Source organism: Hylobates moloch, unplaced genomic scaffold, assembly GCF_009828535.3.
Source record: "Hylobates moloch isolate HMO894 unplaced genomic scaffold, HMol_V3 SCAFFOLD_22, whole genome shotgun sequence".
Classification (NCBI taxonomy): Eukaryota; Metazoa; Chordata; class Mammalia; order Primates; family Hylobatidae; genus Hylobates; species Hylobates moloch.
In genome coordinates, this window is record NW_026652297.1 from 43,272,011 (window position 1) to 43,289,651 (window position 17,641).

Below are 17,641 nucleotides of genomic sequence, written 5' to 3' on the forward strand. Positions count from 1 at the left end.
ATGGGGTTTCACCATGTTGGCCAGGCTGGTCTCGATCTCCTGACCTAGGTGATCCACTGGCCTCGGCCTCCCCAAGTGCTGGAATTACAGACGTTGCTGCCATGCCCCGGCCCCATAGCCTCTTTGAGTGTCAGTTTCCACATCTGTAAAATGGAGGGAAAAAGTCATCTTACAGCTGGAACTAATGCAGAAGATTAATTAAGGAGGAGACATATGCGGGAGCTGGTGCTTGGCGGCTTCTTAACACAGCTCCTTCCCTACTGCTTCCAGCTGCCTACCTGCTCCTGAAACTTCCAAAAAGGCATGCGCCAGACTTCCGAAAAGGGAAAGGCGAGGAATTCATTCTCTCATTTCAAAAGCTGTATAGACTCCCTGTCACTGTGTCCCGTCCCCAGGTGGCTGAGTGAACCCTACCATCCTTGGAGCACATTTGTCCAGCCACTCATCTGTTTAAAGGCAGCTCAGTGTGGTGGAGAGACTTGGGAATCAGAGTCCAGATTCTGGCCCACCGCTTACCTGTCACCTGGTCTCAGACACAGCATTGACTCTTGGGACAGGAAGGGATCTTTGATGTCATGTCATCCAACCTCACACCTGAAGCTTGAATCTCACCACACACACACATACACGCCACCCCGAATTAAGTGGCTGTCCAGCTTCTATAGGGATGATTCATTACTCCCCAAATGTCTTGCCCTGTCTTTAGACCAGTCTGACTATGACAGTGGTTTTCTTCCTATTCAGGTGAAATTTGTCTGCCTGGGGTTTCTTCCTATTCACCATCGTTCCATCCCTTAGGGCTATGAAGAAGGGCTATAAAGGGCTGTCTCCCATGATAGCCTTTCTTCATGTAAACATGATGATTACATCTGCCTGAGTTTTCTCCGGCCCCTCATATGGCGATTTCAGTTTCTTTGTCATCCTGGTTATCCTCCTTTGCACTCACTTAAATATTGTGAGCCTTGGTTTCCTCATTTTATTTTATTTATTTTTTTGAGACAGGGTCTCCTTCTGTGGCCCAGGCTGGAGTCCAGTGGTGTGATCTTGGCTCACTGCCTCCTCTGCCTCCTGGGCTGAAGCAGTTCTCCCACCTCAGCCTCCCCAGTAGCTGGGACTACAGGCATGTACCACCATGCCCAGCTAGTTTTTAAATTTTTTGTAGCGACAGGGTCGTCCAGGCTGTGTTGCCCAGGCTGGTCTCCAACTCCTAGGCTCAAGCAAGCCTCCCACCTTGGCCTCCCAAAGTGCTGGGATTATAGACATGAGCCACCACACCCAGACAGTTTCTTCATTTTATAAACAGGAGTGGTTATTCCTGCCTTAAAAGACTGCAGTGAGGATTTAACAATGAAAAGTGCCCTTAGACCCAGGACGTGCTCTGCTAATATTTGATGATGAATGAATAGCTGAAATAAGGATGTGGAGATGCTATGTACACCATAGTTTGCTCCCTGTACTGAATGCACAGACTGGGTGGCTGAAACAATAGACATTTATTGTCTCATGGGTCTGGAGGCTGGAAGTCCAAGATCAAGGTGCTGATGAGGTGGGCTCTTCTGAGCCTCTCTCTGGGCTTACAGAAGGACTCTTCTCCCTGCGTCTTCACATGGTTGTCCTTTGGTCTGTGTCATAACATCCTCTTCTTATAAGGACACCAGTCCGATTGGATTAGGCCCACCCTAAAGACCTCATTTTAACTTCAGTCACCCCTTAAAAGACCTTGTCTCCACATATGGTTACATTCTGAGGTATTGGAGGATAAGGCTTTAACAAATAATTTTTTGGCCGGGTGTGGTGGCTCACGCCTGTAATCCCAGCACTTTGGGAGGCCAAGGTGGGTGGATCACGAGGTCAGGAGATCGAGACCATCCTGGCTAACACGGTGAAAAAATGGTGAAACCCCATCTCTACTAAAAATACAAAAAAAAAAAATAATTAGCCAGGCGCGGTGGCGGGCACCTGTAGTCCCAGCTACTTGGGAGGCTGAGGCAGGAAAATGGCGTGAACCCGGGGGGCGGAGCTTGCAGTGAGCTGAGATAGCGCCACTGCAGTCCGGCCTGGGTGAAAGAGCGAGACTCCGTCTCAAAAAAAAAAAAAAATTTTTTTTTCTTTTGAGATGAAGCCTCGCTCTGTTGTCCAGGCTGGAATGCAGTGGCGTGATCTCGGCTCACTGCAACCTCTGAATCCTGGGTTCAGGGAATTCTCCTGCCTCAGCTTCCCGAGTAGCTGAGACCACAGGCATGTGCCACCATGCCCAGCTAATTTTTGTATTTTTAGGAAAGACGGGGTTTCACCATGTTGGCCAGGATGGTCTCGATCTCTTGACCTTGTGATCCGCCCGCCTCGGCCTCCCAAAGTGCTGGGATTACAGGCGTGAGCCACCACACCCAGCCAGACAAATGAATGTTTGAGGAATGCAGTTCAGCTCATAACACTCACCAATGTACTGTTAGCAGTTTTATTTATTGTGACACTGTTCAGAGATGATATTTGTGTGTAAAGTGGTAGGCCCTTTGTATATGAGAAATGAGTTACTGCAGGCCCACTTTAATAAATAAATATTTTGGACAGGTAATATAGTTACATGGTTCAGAATTCAAAGGGTCATAGAAAAGGAAACACAAATGGCCAATAAACAGAAGATGATGCGCTCAATGTTAGCAGTAACCAAAAAAATGTGAATGAAGCTCCTAAGATCGCACCATTTTACACCCACCGGTTTGGCAAAAAATTTAAAGGCTATTCATATCAAGCATTGATGAAAATGGTAAACAAAAAAAAAACCTTCATGCTGCTTGAGAGGATTGGTACAACCACATTGGAAGCCATTTGGCAAAAGCTGGGAGTCTGTCTACCCGCTGGCCCAGTAGTTCCACTGCCAGGAGCCAACCCTGGAGAACTCTTGCAGGCATGCAGCAAGAGGCAGATATATGAATGTTTATAGCCACATAGATGGGAAAGAACTCATTGTGGATCACCAGGAAAATGGATCAAGAAAGTGGGTATATGCACTCAATGGAATGTTAGTTAACAATGAAAATACATGAATAAAAGTTGCCAGGCCAGGTACAGCAGCTTACGCCTATAATCCTACCACTTTGGGAGGCAAAGGCAGGCAGATCACTTGAGCTCAGCAGTTGGAGACCAGTCTGAGCAACATGATGAAACCCCGTCTCTACTAAAAATACAAAAATTAGCTGGCCAGCTGGGCACGGTGGCTCATGCCTGTAATCTCAGCACATTGGGAGGCGGAAGCGGGAGGATCATCTGAGGCCAGGAGTTTGAGACCATCCTGGCCAACATGGTGAAACCCTGTCTCTAATAAAAATAAAAAAATTAGCCAGGCATGGTGGCACATGCCTGTAATCCCACCTATTCAGGAGGCTGAGGCAGGAGAATCCCTTGAACCCAGGAGGTGGAAGTTGCAGTGAGCCGAGATCACACCACTGCACTCCAGCCTGGGCAACAGGGTAAGACTCCGTCTCAGAAAAAAAAAAAAAAAAAAAAAGCCAAGGGTGATGGTGCACGCTTGTAGTCCCAGCTATTTGGGAGGCTGAGGCAGGAGGATTGCTTGAGCCCAGGAGGTGGAGGCTGCAGTGAGCCAATATCGTGCCATTGCACTCCAGCCTGGACAACAGAGTAAGACAGAGTTACCAGCATCAGCATGGATGATATTAGTACTATGGTGAGAGCAACTAGCAAGTCACAGTAAGATACAAACAGTGTGATACCATTTTTATAAAGTTGAAAGCAAGTAAAGTGAAATGATATATTACTTAGGAATATATACATTTGTGATAAACTACAAGAAAGCATGAAAATAGGACTGAGGCCAGTGTTTCCCTCTGTGGAAGCAGGGAGGGCTGCAGGAAGATTCAGCACCATTGGTCAGGTTCCATTTCTTAAGATGGGAGGCTGGTGGCTCAGTGGGGAAGAAGTCTTTCTTATTATACCTCAAGATAAACATTCACTTTAATTAAGCTTTGTATACATCAAATAATTTATTATTTTTTAAGTTTTAAAAGCTCTAAAGGCATATAATGAAAATCTCCAAAGGCAACAGATATTTTCAGATGTTGGTGCTTCATTCAGAGATAATGTATAGTCACAGAGATAATTTAGACTTATATTATTCCAAGATAAGTTAAACTTGACAGCAAGAACATACATACCTATGCATGTACATATTTATGTGTAGATATCTTTTTTTTTGGTGTGTGTGTGTGTGTGTGTGTGTGTGTATTCTACCTCCCCTCCTTTTTAGACAAACAGTAGCATTTCTGCAGGCCCGTTTTAAACAACACTAACCTCAGATAACCAAAGATCAGGTAAGTAGAAAGTCTGAGGAAGAAAAATGGGCCAGGTGTGGTGGCTCATGCCTGTAATCCCAGCACTTTGGGAGGCTGAAGTTGGGGAGGCTTGCTTGAGCTGAGGAGTTCAAGACCAGCAGTTCAAGACCAGCAGTTCAAGACCAGCAGTTCAAGACCAGCCTGGGCAACAGAGTGAGACCCCATCTCTACAAAAAATTTGAAAACTAGCCAGACATGGTGGTGTGCGCCCGTATTCTCAGCTCCTCAGAAGGCTGAGGTGGGAGGATCACTTGAGCCCAGGAGTTTGAGGCTGCAGTGAGCCATGATCACACCACTGCACTCTATCTGGGAGACAGAGTGAGACTCTGTCTGGAAAAATAAATAAATAAATTGACTTGTCTATCTCTTTCATAGCTTAGATGAAAAAAATCAAAGATAGAATTGTTGCTCATGGATAGAGAGACTTCTGGGAAGCAGGAATCCAGTTAGCTAGCTGAAGCTGGTGAGACATGGAATTTGAATTTGTTTAAAGCACTGGAAATGAGAGTCCAGCCATCTCCTCATCAGACCCAAGCAAAGGGCAGAGGCATGAGATTCTCCCTTCTTGATAATGAGACCCCCTGAGTTACAAATGTCTCCGATGAACCGCACAGATGTGAAGAAGCAAAGAGAGGGCACACTTGCCACCAAATGAAAGCAGGAGGCGAATACATGAGGAGATGAAAAAGTATTAACATCAAATGTATGTCAAGCTCCAGACCGGAATCAGGGCAGACTGGGGAGCTGTCGGATGTGGGAAGGGAAGCTGGGAGCCAGGAGGGGCCTAGCAACTGGGAGGAGGGGACAAGGCCATGTGCCCACAGGGGTGGAAGGTGGGTGCATGACACCCAGGGAAGTACAAGGTTCAGACCGGGCCAAGCACAGAAGCTGCCAGTCGCTTAGTTGATCTGGGAAGACTTCCCAGAGGAGTCGGGCTTTCAGGAGCAGCTTGGATGAGGGAGAGTAACAGGTTGGTGAACAGATTGAAGCCGGGAGTTCCAGGCATACTGCCGATCCACACTGGCAGAGTGCCCAAGGAACACTTGGTTATCATCTTTCTGTTGTGTCTTTCACTCTTCTGTATTTCCTTAAAGATCCTAGAATCTGGCATGGGTGTTTGGTTATATGATAAGCTGGCAGGGAGCGAGTGTGCACTAAAATGCAAATGATGGCTGTTGGGTTCTCGGTGAGGGAGGCGAGAGGAAGGTGTTTAGCGCCAGGAGAATTGGCCCTGCCAGACATGGAAGCCATGTGGCATGAGCCACGGAGCCCTGTGTGGGAATCGGGGGCCCTGGGCTGTTTCCCCAGCTCAGATACTGACTTGTTCTGGGACAAGGGAGGTCACAACATCACATGCTGTAGCTTTTCTCAAGGACAACATGGGCCTGTTGGGCTCAATGACCTGTAAGACTTCCCAATCTAAGCAACTCAGTCATTGACAGCCAAAAGAAACAGAGTCTCCCAGTTCAATGGAACTGAATATCTCAACAGCCTCAAAGCTTCACAGTGTAAACACCCTTTAGAGTCATGCCTGCCAAGCAGTTCACACAGGTCTTTCCCACACAGCGTTTCATCTGTATCTCATAATAACCCATGAGGCAGGTAGAGCAGGGATAGGATTAGCCCCATTCTACAAATGGGGACACAGAGAGACAGACTGATTGTTCAAGGTCCCAGTGCTGGACGCTGGCTAAGCTGAGCTAGACCCCTGAGGCCCTGTCCTCCCTGCCAACTCCCACTTGGATGTTAAGTAGTGTTCAGAGCATGCCCAATGCTGGCTCTGGGAGGAGGGCCTAAAGCACTGATGCCAGATCTACTCTCCCAGCCTCAACTTCAAGGTCATAGTGAGCAGCTTTCACCTGAGTGCCACCCACCCACAGTTCCCTGCCCCACCCTGCACACCTCTGCTGCACAGGGGCTGGGTCAAAACATACCCTTTATTTCCATAAAGACCTGCCCTGGGGCCAGTGAGGTGGCTGACACCTGTAATCCCAGCGCTTTGGGAGGCAGGAGAATTGCTTGAGGCCAGGAGTTCGAGACCAGCCTCGGCAATATAATAAGACACTGTGTCTACAAAAAAACTTAAAAATTACGGGGCTTGGTGGTACACACCTGTGGTCCTGGTGCTGGGAAGGCTGAGGCAGGTGGACTGCTTGAGCCTGGGGGTCAAGGCTGCAATGAGCTACAATTGTGCCACTGCACTCCAGCCTGGGCGACACAGTGAGATCCTGGCTCTAAAAAGTGAAAAAAGAAAGACCTGCTGTGGGCTGGCACTCAGACCCCAGAGGTCTGATCTTTTGGGCTCCTAAAGCAATGGGACAGCCTGCCTGGGCTCTACTGTGAGGGGAGTGTCCTTGCTTTTGTCTCAGCCTGACTTCCTGTCTAGACATCTCAAATGGTCCCCTGAATTTAGCGTGCCGCGTTTGCCTGCCAGCTCTGTCCAACCCACACAGGCCAGTGCCCAGCAGCTGCTGCCGCCCCCTCACCAGGCTGAGTCTTAAGAGGAGGGGCTGGCAAGGGAGGGTCGAGCCTAGAAGATGGTATAATGAAGGTACCCATCAAGATGACAACACCCTTAGAGGCAGCTCAACATCCTAGAATCCTGTCCTTTTCAGAACTCACGCAGGCGCTTGCTCTCTCCCCCACACCTGGAAGGATGGGTTGTCAAGGCAACTTCTTGAAGGCACCAGCATCCACAGTGCCATCGGTCCCCATGGACCCACTGAAGCTGGCTGTGGAGGAAGGAGGCTGTCCCTCGGATTGGCTCTGGAGAGACATGAAGAGTCTAGTCCTCTAGAATATCCAATCCCAAGCCAAGATTCTCCCTCTCAGACCCATCTTAGTGGGAGGCCAAATCTTCCGCAAGACACGAAGCTGAAACATTGGACCCAGCCCTGGTGCAGTAAGACCAGAACCTTTTTTTATTTAATTAATTAATTTATTTAGAAGATGGGGGTCTCGCTTTATCACCCAGGCTGGAGCGCAGTGGCACAATCATAGCTCACTGCAGCCTCGACCTCCCAGGCTCAAGGGATCCCTCTGCCTCAGCCTCCAGAGCATCTGGGACCACAACCACGAGCCACCACACCTGGCTAATTTTTAAATTTGCTGTAGAGGCGGGTCGCAGTGGCTGTCACCTGCAGTTCCAGCACTTTGGGAGGCTGAGGTGGGTGGATCGCTTGAGCCTGGGAGTTCAAGACCAGCCTGGGCAACATGGTGAAACCCCATCTCAACCAAAAGATACAAAAACTAGCCAGGCATGGTGGCATGTACCTGTAGTCCCAGCTACCGAAGAGGCTGAGAAGCATGAGAATGGCTTGAGCCCAGGAGGGTGAGTTGGCAGTGAGCCAAGATCATGTCACTGCACTCCAGCCTGTGCAACAGAGTGAGACCCTGTCTCAAAAATAAAAATCATGCCAGGCGCGGTGGCTCACGTCTGTAATCCCAGCACTTTGGGAGGCCGAGGTGGGCAGATCACAAGGTCAGGAGATCGAGACCATCTTGGCTAACATGATGAAAACCCGTCTTTACTAAAAATACAAAAATATTAGCCAGCCGTGGTAGCGGGAGCCCATAGTCCCAGCTACTCGGGAGGTTGAGGCAGGAGAATGGCGTGAACTCGGGAGGCGGAGCTTGCAGTGAGCCGAGATCGCGCCACTGCGCTCCAGCCTGGGTGACAGAGCGAGACTCCATCCCAAAATAAATAAATAAATAAATAAATACAAATAAAAATCAATAAATCAATAAATTTGTTGTAGAGACAGGGTCTTGCTATGTTGCCCAGGCTGGTCTTGAACTCCTGGCCTCACACCTGTAGTCCCACCACTTTGGGACTGTAGAACGTGCCAGGCCTTCAGAGCCTGTTTTCTGAAAACCTCCCATGCTTCCCCAAAGCACAGCTGTACCCCTGAGCCCTAGCTCCTCAGTTTCCCTAGACTCATGGCGTGGGGAACAGAGGTGCTTCTCCCTCCTACTTGCCCAGGGAAAAGCAGCGGTTTCAGCTCTGTGGGCCCTATCATGGTTCTGAGTGACTTGAAATCAAGTTGAGAAGAACAGACAAAGCCCAGTTGATGCATGTTCTGCAAAATACCTGACTCCTCAAAATTGCCAAGGTCATCAAAAACAAGAAAAGTCAGAGAGACTGTCACAGCCAAGAGGACCCTATGGGCACATAGAATATGCCCAGCAACCATGTGATGGGACAGGATGAGCACTGGATTGGGAGTCTATTATTGACATTAACAATCCCAGCATTTTTGAAGGTTGAGGTGGGAAGATCACTTGAGGCCAGGAGCTCAAGACCAGCCTGGGTGACATAGCAAGACCCCATCCCTACAAAAAAAATTTTTTAAATTAGCTTGGCATGGTGCCACCCTCTTGTAGTCCTGACTACTCAGGAAGCTGAGGTGGGAGGATCCCTTGAGCCCAGGACTTTGAGGCTGTAGTGAACTATGATCACGCCGCTGTACTTCAGCCTGGGCAACAGAGGGAGACCCTGTCTCAAAACCAAAAAAACAAAACGAAACAAAAACCCTTGTAATGACTAACATTGACAGAATGCCCTTATTGTTTAAAAGCACAGTTAATAGGCTGGGCACTGTGGCTCACGCCTGTAATCCCAGCACTTTGGGAGGCCAAGGTGGGTGGATCATTTGAGGTCAGGAGTTTGAGACCAGCCTGACCAACATGGTGAAACCCTGTCTCTACTAAAAATACAAAAAATTAGCCGGGTGTGGTGGCAGGCACCTGTAATCTCAGCTATTCAGGAGGCTGAGGCAGGAGAATCACTTGAACCTGGCAAGCAGAGGCTGTAGTGAGCCCAGATTGTGCCACTGCACTCTGGCCTGGGTGACAGAGTGAGACTCCGTCTAAAAAAAAAAAAAGAAGCACAATTATTTTGAATAAAAATGTTCTTTTAGAACCATTTAGATTTACAGAAAAATTGCAAAAACAGTGGAGAGTTCCCATCTACTTGCACCATTTCCGCTATTATCAACATCTTACATGAATAGATACATTTGTTACAATTAGTGAACAAATGTGGATATACTGTTATTAACTAAAGCCCATATTTTATTCAGCTATCCTTAGTTTTTACTTAGTCCTTTCTTTCTGAGTGCAGGATGCCATATTACATTTAGTTGTCATGTCCCCTCAGGCTCCTCTTGGCTGCGACAGTTTCTCTGGCTTTCCTTGTTTTTGATGAATTTGACAGTTTTGAGGCATATTGGTTGAGTATGTCTGATGTTTTTCTCGTGATTTGACTGGAGTTATGGGTTTGGAGAGAAGGACTGCAGGTATCAAGGGCCATTTTCAGCCCATCATACCAAGACTACATATTGTCAACATAACTTGTCACTGTTGATGTGGACCTGGGTCACCTGGCTGGGGTATAGTAATTGTTAGGATTCTCCACTGTAAAGTTATTTCAGAGCATAATTTTTTTTTTTTTTGAGTCAGAGTCTCACTCTGTCACCCAGGCTGGAGTGCAATGGAGTGATCTCGGCTCACTGCAACCTCTGCCTCCCAGGTTCAAGCAATTCTCCTGCCTCAGCCTCCCGAGTAGCTGGGATTACAGGTGCATGCCACCACGCCCGGCTAATTTGTGTATTCTTAGTAGAGACAGGGTTTCACCATATTGGCCAGGCTGGTCTCCTGGCCAGGCTGGTCTCAAACTCCTGACCTCTTGATCAGCCTGCCTCAGCCTCCCAAAGTGCTGGGATCACAGGCATGAGCCACCGCGCCTGGCCTAATTTTGTTTTGTTTTAGCTTCAGGGGTATAAGTGGTTTAGGTTACATGGATAAATTGTATAGCGGTGAAGTCTGAGCTTTGAGTGCACCCATCACCTTAATAGTGTACGGTGTACCTGACTGATAGGTGATTTTTCTTTGTTTTTTTTTTTTTCTTTTTCTTTTTTTTTTGAGATGGAGTCTTGCTCTGTCACCCAGGCTGGAGTGCAGTGGCGTGATCTTGGCTCACTGCAAGCTCTGTCTCCCGGGTTCATGCCATTCTCCTGCCTCAGCCTCCCGAGTAGCTGGGACCACAGATGCCCGCCACCACGCCTGGCTAATTTTTTGTATTTTTAGTAGAAATAGGGTTTCGCCGTGTTAGCCAGGATGGTCTCGATCTCCTGACTTCGTGATCTGCCCACCTCGGCCTCCCAAAGTGCTGGGATTACAGGCGTGAGCCACCGCGCCCGGCCGATAGGTGATTTTTCAATCCCTCGACCCCTCCCTGCTTCTGAGTCTCCAATATGCATGATACCACTGTGTATGCCTTCACATATCCCTAGCTTAGATCCCACTTATAAGTGAGAGCATGAGGTATTTTGGTTATCTGTTACTGAGTTACTTCACTTAGGATAATGGCCTTCAGTTCCATCCAAGTTGTTGCAAAAGACATGATTTTGTTCTTTTTTTAATGGCTGAATAGTATCCCATTGTGTACATATACCACATTTTCTTTATCTACTCATCTGTTGATGAGCTCTTAAGTTGATTCCATTTCTTTGCAAAGCACATTTTCTTTTTTGTTTTTTGAGACAGGGTCTTGCTCTGTCACCCAGTGGCACAAACATGGCTCACTGCAGTCTCAACCTCCCAGGATCAAGTGGTCCTCCCACCTCAGCCCCGCAAGTAGCTGGGACTACAGGTGCACACCACCGTGCCTGGCTAATTTTTGTATTTTTTTTAATAGAGACGGGGTCTTGCTATGTTGCCCAGGCTGGCCTTGAACTTCTGAGATCAGGTGATCCACCTGCCTCAGCTTCCCAAAGTGCTGGCATTAGAAAGCACACTTTTAAATGTGTGATTTGCGTTCATCTCATTGAAGTATCTTTGGAACTTTGTGCTTCCACTTATAATCTCTAGCTCCTGGCTGTAAAAGCAAAACAAAGACCAACAGCTCTGAAGTTCTGGTTCCTAGGTTCTACATTGCACTCTGTTACTCACTCCGACCTACAGAGTAAAGGCAGCAGCCACAGGGCTACCCAGGGTAGGATTCCAACCTTCCTTGGAAATGACAGACTCACAGAACTGGGAGTGGGCTGGATGTGGGCTCCTACTTTTCTGTAATGTCTGTGCCAGACATTATAAGGGATGACCAGGTCTAAGCCATAATCAATAAAATGTAGTGTGGGAGACCAGCTGTAAGCCAATAAATGGTGAAGGATACATTCAGGCTGTCCTTTCCAGCCCATCATGAACACCACCTCCTCCCTGCGGCCTTTCCTCATGGTCCTACCTGGGTGTTTTCTCTTCCTCCTCTGAACACTTCTAATACTCAGTGTTGACATATGGCATGTACCTCCCTGAGGCTGCTAGTAGTTTCAATAACTTGCCCTGGTAGACAGAGATTCTGCCATTTATATCAGGGAGTTATCATAAAAAGTCATTAACTATGGGTTGACTAGGTCTAAATCTGAGATCACAAGAAATTACAGTCTTAGAGGCAATAGATGTGCTGGGCTCTGAGGAGGGGAGATCTTGGGTGGCTTCCTGGAAGAGGTGAACGTGGAAGCATGGCTGAAGGATAGGCGGAGGTCTTTCTTCTTCCTCAGATGAGACAATAGTGAGTTCAAAACCAGGCCCAACCTCAGTGCAACCCAGGGACTAGGCCCTTAATACCCAATTCTTCAAGGTTGGCTCTTCTCTCCACACCTTCCATAATCCTACCTTAAGTCTCAGTTCACGGCAATCTCTCCACCTGGAATGCTCTTGCCTTCTCCTCCTTCCCTGATCAATCCAACCCACAGTGACATTGTCCTCCTCTGACCACCCAGACTAGCACTTAGGGTTTGCAAGCCCTTGTGTGGCAGGTCATAAACTACCCTGGGTTGGGGTTCTCGCCTGGGAATGGGTCTGGGTCTCCTGGGCTCCCTGGCTCAGCCCTGGCCCCTGCAGGTGCTCAGTCAGCAGTGGCTGATGGGATTCCCGCTCCACAGTCTGTCTTCATGGGCTGAAGCCTCCTGTGACCTGTGTTTATCCTATCTGCAGAGCCTACGAGAGCCTTCCTGTCAGGCTGCTCGTCCTGAATGCCCAGCCGCCTCTCCATGGTGGGAAGATGCTGCGGAAGGGAACACGACTCCCACCTTCACATCGACAAGGAACTTTATCATTGCTCCAAAAACGCCCACACAGTCTGTATCCTAGCGACTCTGGAGAGCTCCTCCCAGCCTCTCATGAATGAGGAGCAGCTTGCTCTGCGGCGGCCTCTGAGACAACACTGGTGTGTGAGAGTGTGTGTGTGTGTGACTACCTGCGGCGGCCTCTGAGACAACACTGGTGTGTGAGAGTGTGTGTGAGTGTGACTATATGAGTGTGTGTGAGTGTGTGTGACTGTATGTGTGTGTGTGAGAGTGCGTGTGAGATTGTGGGTGTGTGTGTATGTGATTGTGTGTGTGAGTGTATGTGTGAGGGTGTGTGTGAGTGTGATAGTGTGTGAGTGTAGTCGTGTCTTTGTGAGTGCATGTGAGTGTATATGTGCGTGTGAGAATGAGTGTGAGTGTGAATATGTGTGTATGACAGTGTGTGTGATAGTGTGTGTTGTGTGTGTGAGTGTGTGAAAATGATAGTGAGTGTATGTGAGTGTATATGTAAGTGTGAGTGTAAGTGTGTGTGAGTGTGATAGTGTGTGAGTGTAGTCGTGTCTTTGTGAGTGCATGTGAGTGTATATGTGCGTGTGAGAATGAGTGTGAGTGTGAATATGTGTGTATGACAGTGTGTGTGATAGTGTGTATGTGAGTGTGTGAGTGTATGTGTCAGTGATAGTGTGTGTGAGTGTGTGAAGTATGCATGTGTGTGAGTGTGAGTGTATGTAAGAGTGTGTGAGTGATAGTGTATGTTAGTGTGAATTTGTGTGTGAGTGTATGTGACAATGTATACGTGTGAGTGTGAGTGTGTGATTGTGTATGTGTGTGAGTATATGTGAGAGTGTGTATATGTGTGGATGTGAGTGTGATAGTGTGTGTATGTGTGTGATAGTGTGTGAGTGTATGTGACCGTGTGTGTGTATGTGTGTGAGTGTGTGAAAATGATAGTGAGTGTATGTGAGTGTATATGTAAGTGTGAGTGTAAGTGTGTGTGAGTGAGGGTATTATGTGCACAGTATGTGTGAGTGTGAGTGTGTATGTGGGTATATATGTGTATAAGCCTGTATGTCCTGTGTGAGTGTGTGAGAGTATGTGAAGGGGCGTGTATGTGTGTGGTATGTATGTGACTGTGGGTGCGAGTGTGCACGTATGTGTATAAACCTGTGTGTGCTGTGTGTGGGGGTATATGGGTGTGTGTGAGTGTACATGAGGGTGGTGTGTTGTGTGTGTGGAGGGTATGTGTCTGCACTGTAGGTATGTGAGTGAGGGTGTGTGTGACTCTGGATGAGTCTGCTGTGTGTGAGTGGGGGTTTAGATAGGGCATATGTGAACCTGTGTGGGAGGTGTGAGTTTGTGCAGGAGTACAGAGACACGGGTTGCATGTGGATGTTTGTGTGTGTGTGCAAGTGGGTGTGTGGGAGGGAGGAAACGTGCCCCAGCCTGATTCTGTGAGAACACTCAGGACCGTATCTACTCCCATGGGTGGAAGACAGTGTGGTCCTGGGACCGTCCCTGATGTGAGTGTTCACTCCCTCTTCCCTCCCAGCCCACACCTCTCCCTCCTACCGCCAGCGAATCTGCACGCTCCAGGGCAGCTTTGCAAGAGGTCAAGTCGTCCAGCGCCCACTGGAGATGGTCCTCACCGTGCAGACCAGTCTCCTTCTTCCCACTCTGGCCCTGCCCGCTTCCAGCAAGGGCAGGAAACCTCAAAGTTGCTGGAAAGTGGTTTCCCGCTCCACCCAGGCCATGTGCCAAACCTCTGGAGTCCCCTGGACCCCATAGCCGAGGGAGATGAATTTGCCATTAGACACCAAAGGATAAGAAACTGCTGACACAGGCCCAAGGCTGTCTCGGCCCTGCTGGGGTGATGGATGATGAGTTTTCAAGCGAACTATAATAGGAAGTCCATGCATAATACATCATTAGGGGAGCAAATTCCAATTTGCATCCCATTAGGCCTCTGAAGGCTGGGAGGCCCAGCCACGCAGCCCAAGCCTTCCTTCAGGACTCAGAGCAGGGAGGCGCCTGTGCCATAAGAGGCCGACCTGCCGGGCGCAGCGCCCGACTAGGATGTGTGTGCGGTCAAGGGTGGGGCTGTGTTCTCCCAGCACTGTCCCCTGGTACTGTTTCAAGAGCACCTGGCTTGACTCTGGGCTGCTCTGGTCCTGTCCCCTGCCTCCACAGCTCTTGTTTTTTGTTGTTGTTGGCTTTTTTTTTTGAGTCAGGGTCTCACTCTGTGGCCCAGGCTGGAGTGCTGCGGTGCGATCATGGCTCACTGCAACCTCAAACTCCCGGGCTCCATCAGTCCTCCCACCTCAGCCTCCAGAGTAGCTGGGACTGCAGGCATGCATCATAAATACCCAGCTAATTTTTTTTTTTTTTTTTTTTAGTAGAAATGAGGTCTCACTATGTTGCCCAGGTTGGTCTTGAACTCCTGAACTCATGCAATCCACCCGCCTCCATCTCCCAAAGTGCTGGGTCTACTGGAGTGAGCCACCGCACCTGTCCCAGTGCCATGGCTATTCACAAGCAGGATGAAAGGAAATCTCCAGCTTCCTGGGGCTGCTGTCATTTATAGTCACTGCCGTGCTAAAAGTCAAGTATAGGGAGCAGAATAATGTGTGCCTCGGTTTCCAAAGACCTAAATGGGGGGGGCCAAAGAGAAGGGCCCCCCTGGCAAGGACTGGGAGCCGTAGGGCAGTGGAGAGTGCCAAGCCGGGGACCTGCAACCTGGGCTCATTCCCTGCTCTGCCACTCACTGCACTAACCTCCTTTCTATCCTCTGCACTCAACCTCTCTGAGCCTCAGTTTTCTTATCTGTGAAAGAGGGATGGTCACCTGCCCTGCAGAGCTTTTCTGAGTATGGGAAAGTGCACTTGAGACTTTACGGTGCTGCGATGCTTTGGAGGGTGCTCTGCAGACCCTGAGATGGGATCGGGTGGGAGGTGGAGGTTGGGTGTGAGACTGACGTTTGGGGTGGGAAGGGCAAGGGGAAGATGGAGTAGAGTTTCTGGTCCTGGAGCCCAGCATTCTGTCTTCTGCTTCCTGCCTTAGGAGAGGCTTCAGGCTTCCTCTGAAGGCTGCAGGGCGGGTTAGGGTCATGGCAGTGGGGCTCTGGGAAGTCGGGGCTTAGTCTGAGAGTGTAGTGTGGTTTTCCTTTCAGGGGCAGAGCCTGTCTGGGGAGGAGGCGCCTGAGCAGGGGGTCAGTACAGCTAAACTGGAGCTTGTGATATTTTAAGAGCATTCTGGAAAAACTGGGAGAGGAGCCAGGCTCGGGTGGTTGGCAGGGCGTGAAATCTGGTCAAAGATTGCCCAGTAGAGGAAGGGCCCAGCTCTGAGGCTGTATAGCAGAGTGGGCAATTCTCTCTGACAGTGATCAAGGATGGCTGCTATTCCTCCCCAGATCCCCTAAAAATGCTTTAGAGGCTTGGGCCACAGGCCACACCCATTGGCCTTTAAAGAAGTCTCCCTATTTTTTTTAAATTATTATTTTATTTTTAATTTTTTAGAGACAGGGTCTTGCTCTGTCTCCTAAACTGGAATGCAGTAGCACAGTCATAGCTTACTGCAGCCTCGAACTCCTTGGCTCAAACCATCTTCCCACCTCGGCCCCCAGAGTAGCTGGGAAGAGGTGCAGAGTACCTGTAGAGGTGCGAGCCACCATGCCCAGCTAATATTCTAATTTTCATAGAGATGGGGTCTTGCTATGTTGCCCAGGCTGGTCTCAAACTCCTGGCCTCAAGCAAGCAATCCTCCCACCTTAGACTTTGTAGTATCCTCCTGGTTCTCAACTGGGACAGGGATGTGTTTGTGGGGGCAGGGGTCTCTGCAACAGAGCCTGTCTGTGAGCCCCACCTAAATCCTGTCTGACCTCTGCCCTGCCAGCTGCTGGCCCTACCTCACGTGTTCTGCAGCCCACCAAGGACTGATTGACTGGCACTCCCTAGACTCTTGAACCATGGGAAATAAACTCTTAAATTATTTCCCATGGTTCATGGAGAGGTGCAGGGCTGTGGTCAGGTGAGTCAGGGGCCAGGGCAGAATCCTCCTGGCGAGATGTACCTTTCCCTGGTGACGTAGCAGGGCAGGGTGCGGAGGGAGCAGGGAGGGCCTCCCAGGTCTCAGATGCATGAAGATGGCACACTTTACATGGAAGCTTTGCAATTGTCTAGCAACTTAGGGTCACGAAATACTTTCCAGTTTTTCCTCTCAATTATTGGGGTGACACAGGGGAAAGCCTGTGATGTGTTGGAGGGTATCATTTGGATAATATACCTTGACCTGTAGGGATGTGTCCATTAGAGGATGAATGTCCCAGTGTTGCTCCAGCGATACCCCTGGCCACAAAGACACGCCTGAAATTGCTGAGGGTTTAAGGCACTGGAAGACCTGACTGTGCTTTAGTTTTCTCTCTTGTCAAATGCTAGCTCAAGTAGTCCCACAATTTTCTCGTGGGTAGTAAAATGAGAGCATAGAAACAAAAATATGCAGCGAGACATGATCACGCCACTGCACTCCAATCTGGGCAACAGAGCAAGACCCCTGACTCTAAGAAAAAAAAAGAAACAGAAAAAAAAAGTTTAATAAAAGTGCAATAGTGCTTTGAAAGTACTGTCGATACTGTGAAACTTTAAGGTATAATGTGATTGTGTTTGTATAACTTGTAGCAGTCCTTGCAGGATTAATAGCTAACAATGTGGAAATAATCTGTTGTTGGGACAGGAATGTCATGCTGATATGGCAATTGTCTAACTGTACTGCATTTTGAATGGATGCCAAAGTGTGCTAAGTCCTGATACCTGAAAGATGGGCAGTGAGTGTCTGGAAACCTCTCCAGCTCCCAAAGGAATAGCAGATTTTACTACAAGAGTTTCTCAGTTTCCACAGTTACTCTAGGACTGTTCTGCTGGGGACATGCATTGTTTTATTTTAAAAAAATAATAATAAGTTCTGTGATTTTCTATCAAGACTTTTGTGTTTCTGTTGATAACTTCCAGAGTAATTATTCATATTCTCCAACAGACAGACTGTTTGCTCAGTGGAACAGGATTTGTTGATCTACTGTTACAACTCAATCCCAGCACATTTTGTGGTGGTGATTTTCTGAAGCATTCTTCAGGTTGTGCTACCATATTGCATGAATCCATTTATCAGCCCACATTTGAGGGCTAACTACTGCTGTGTCATCATTACATACCTGTT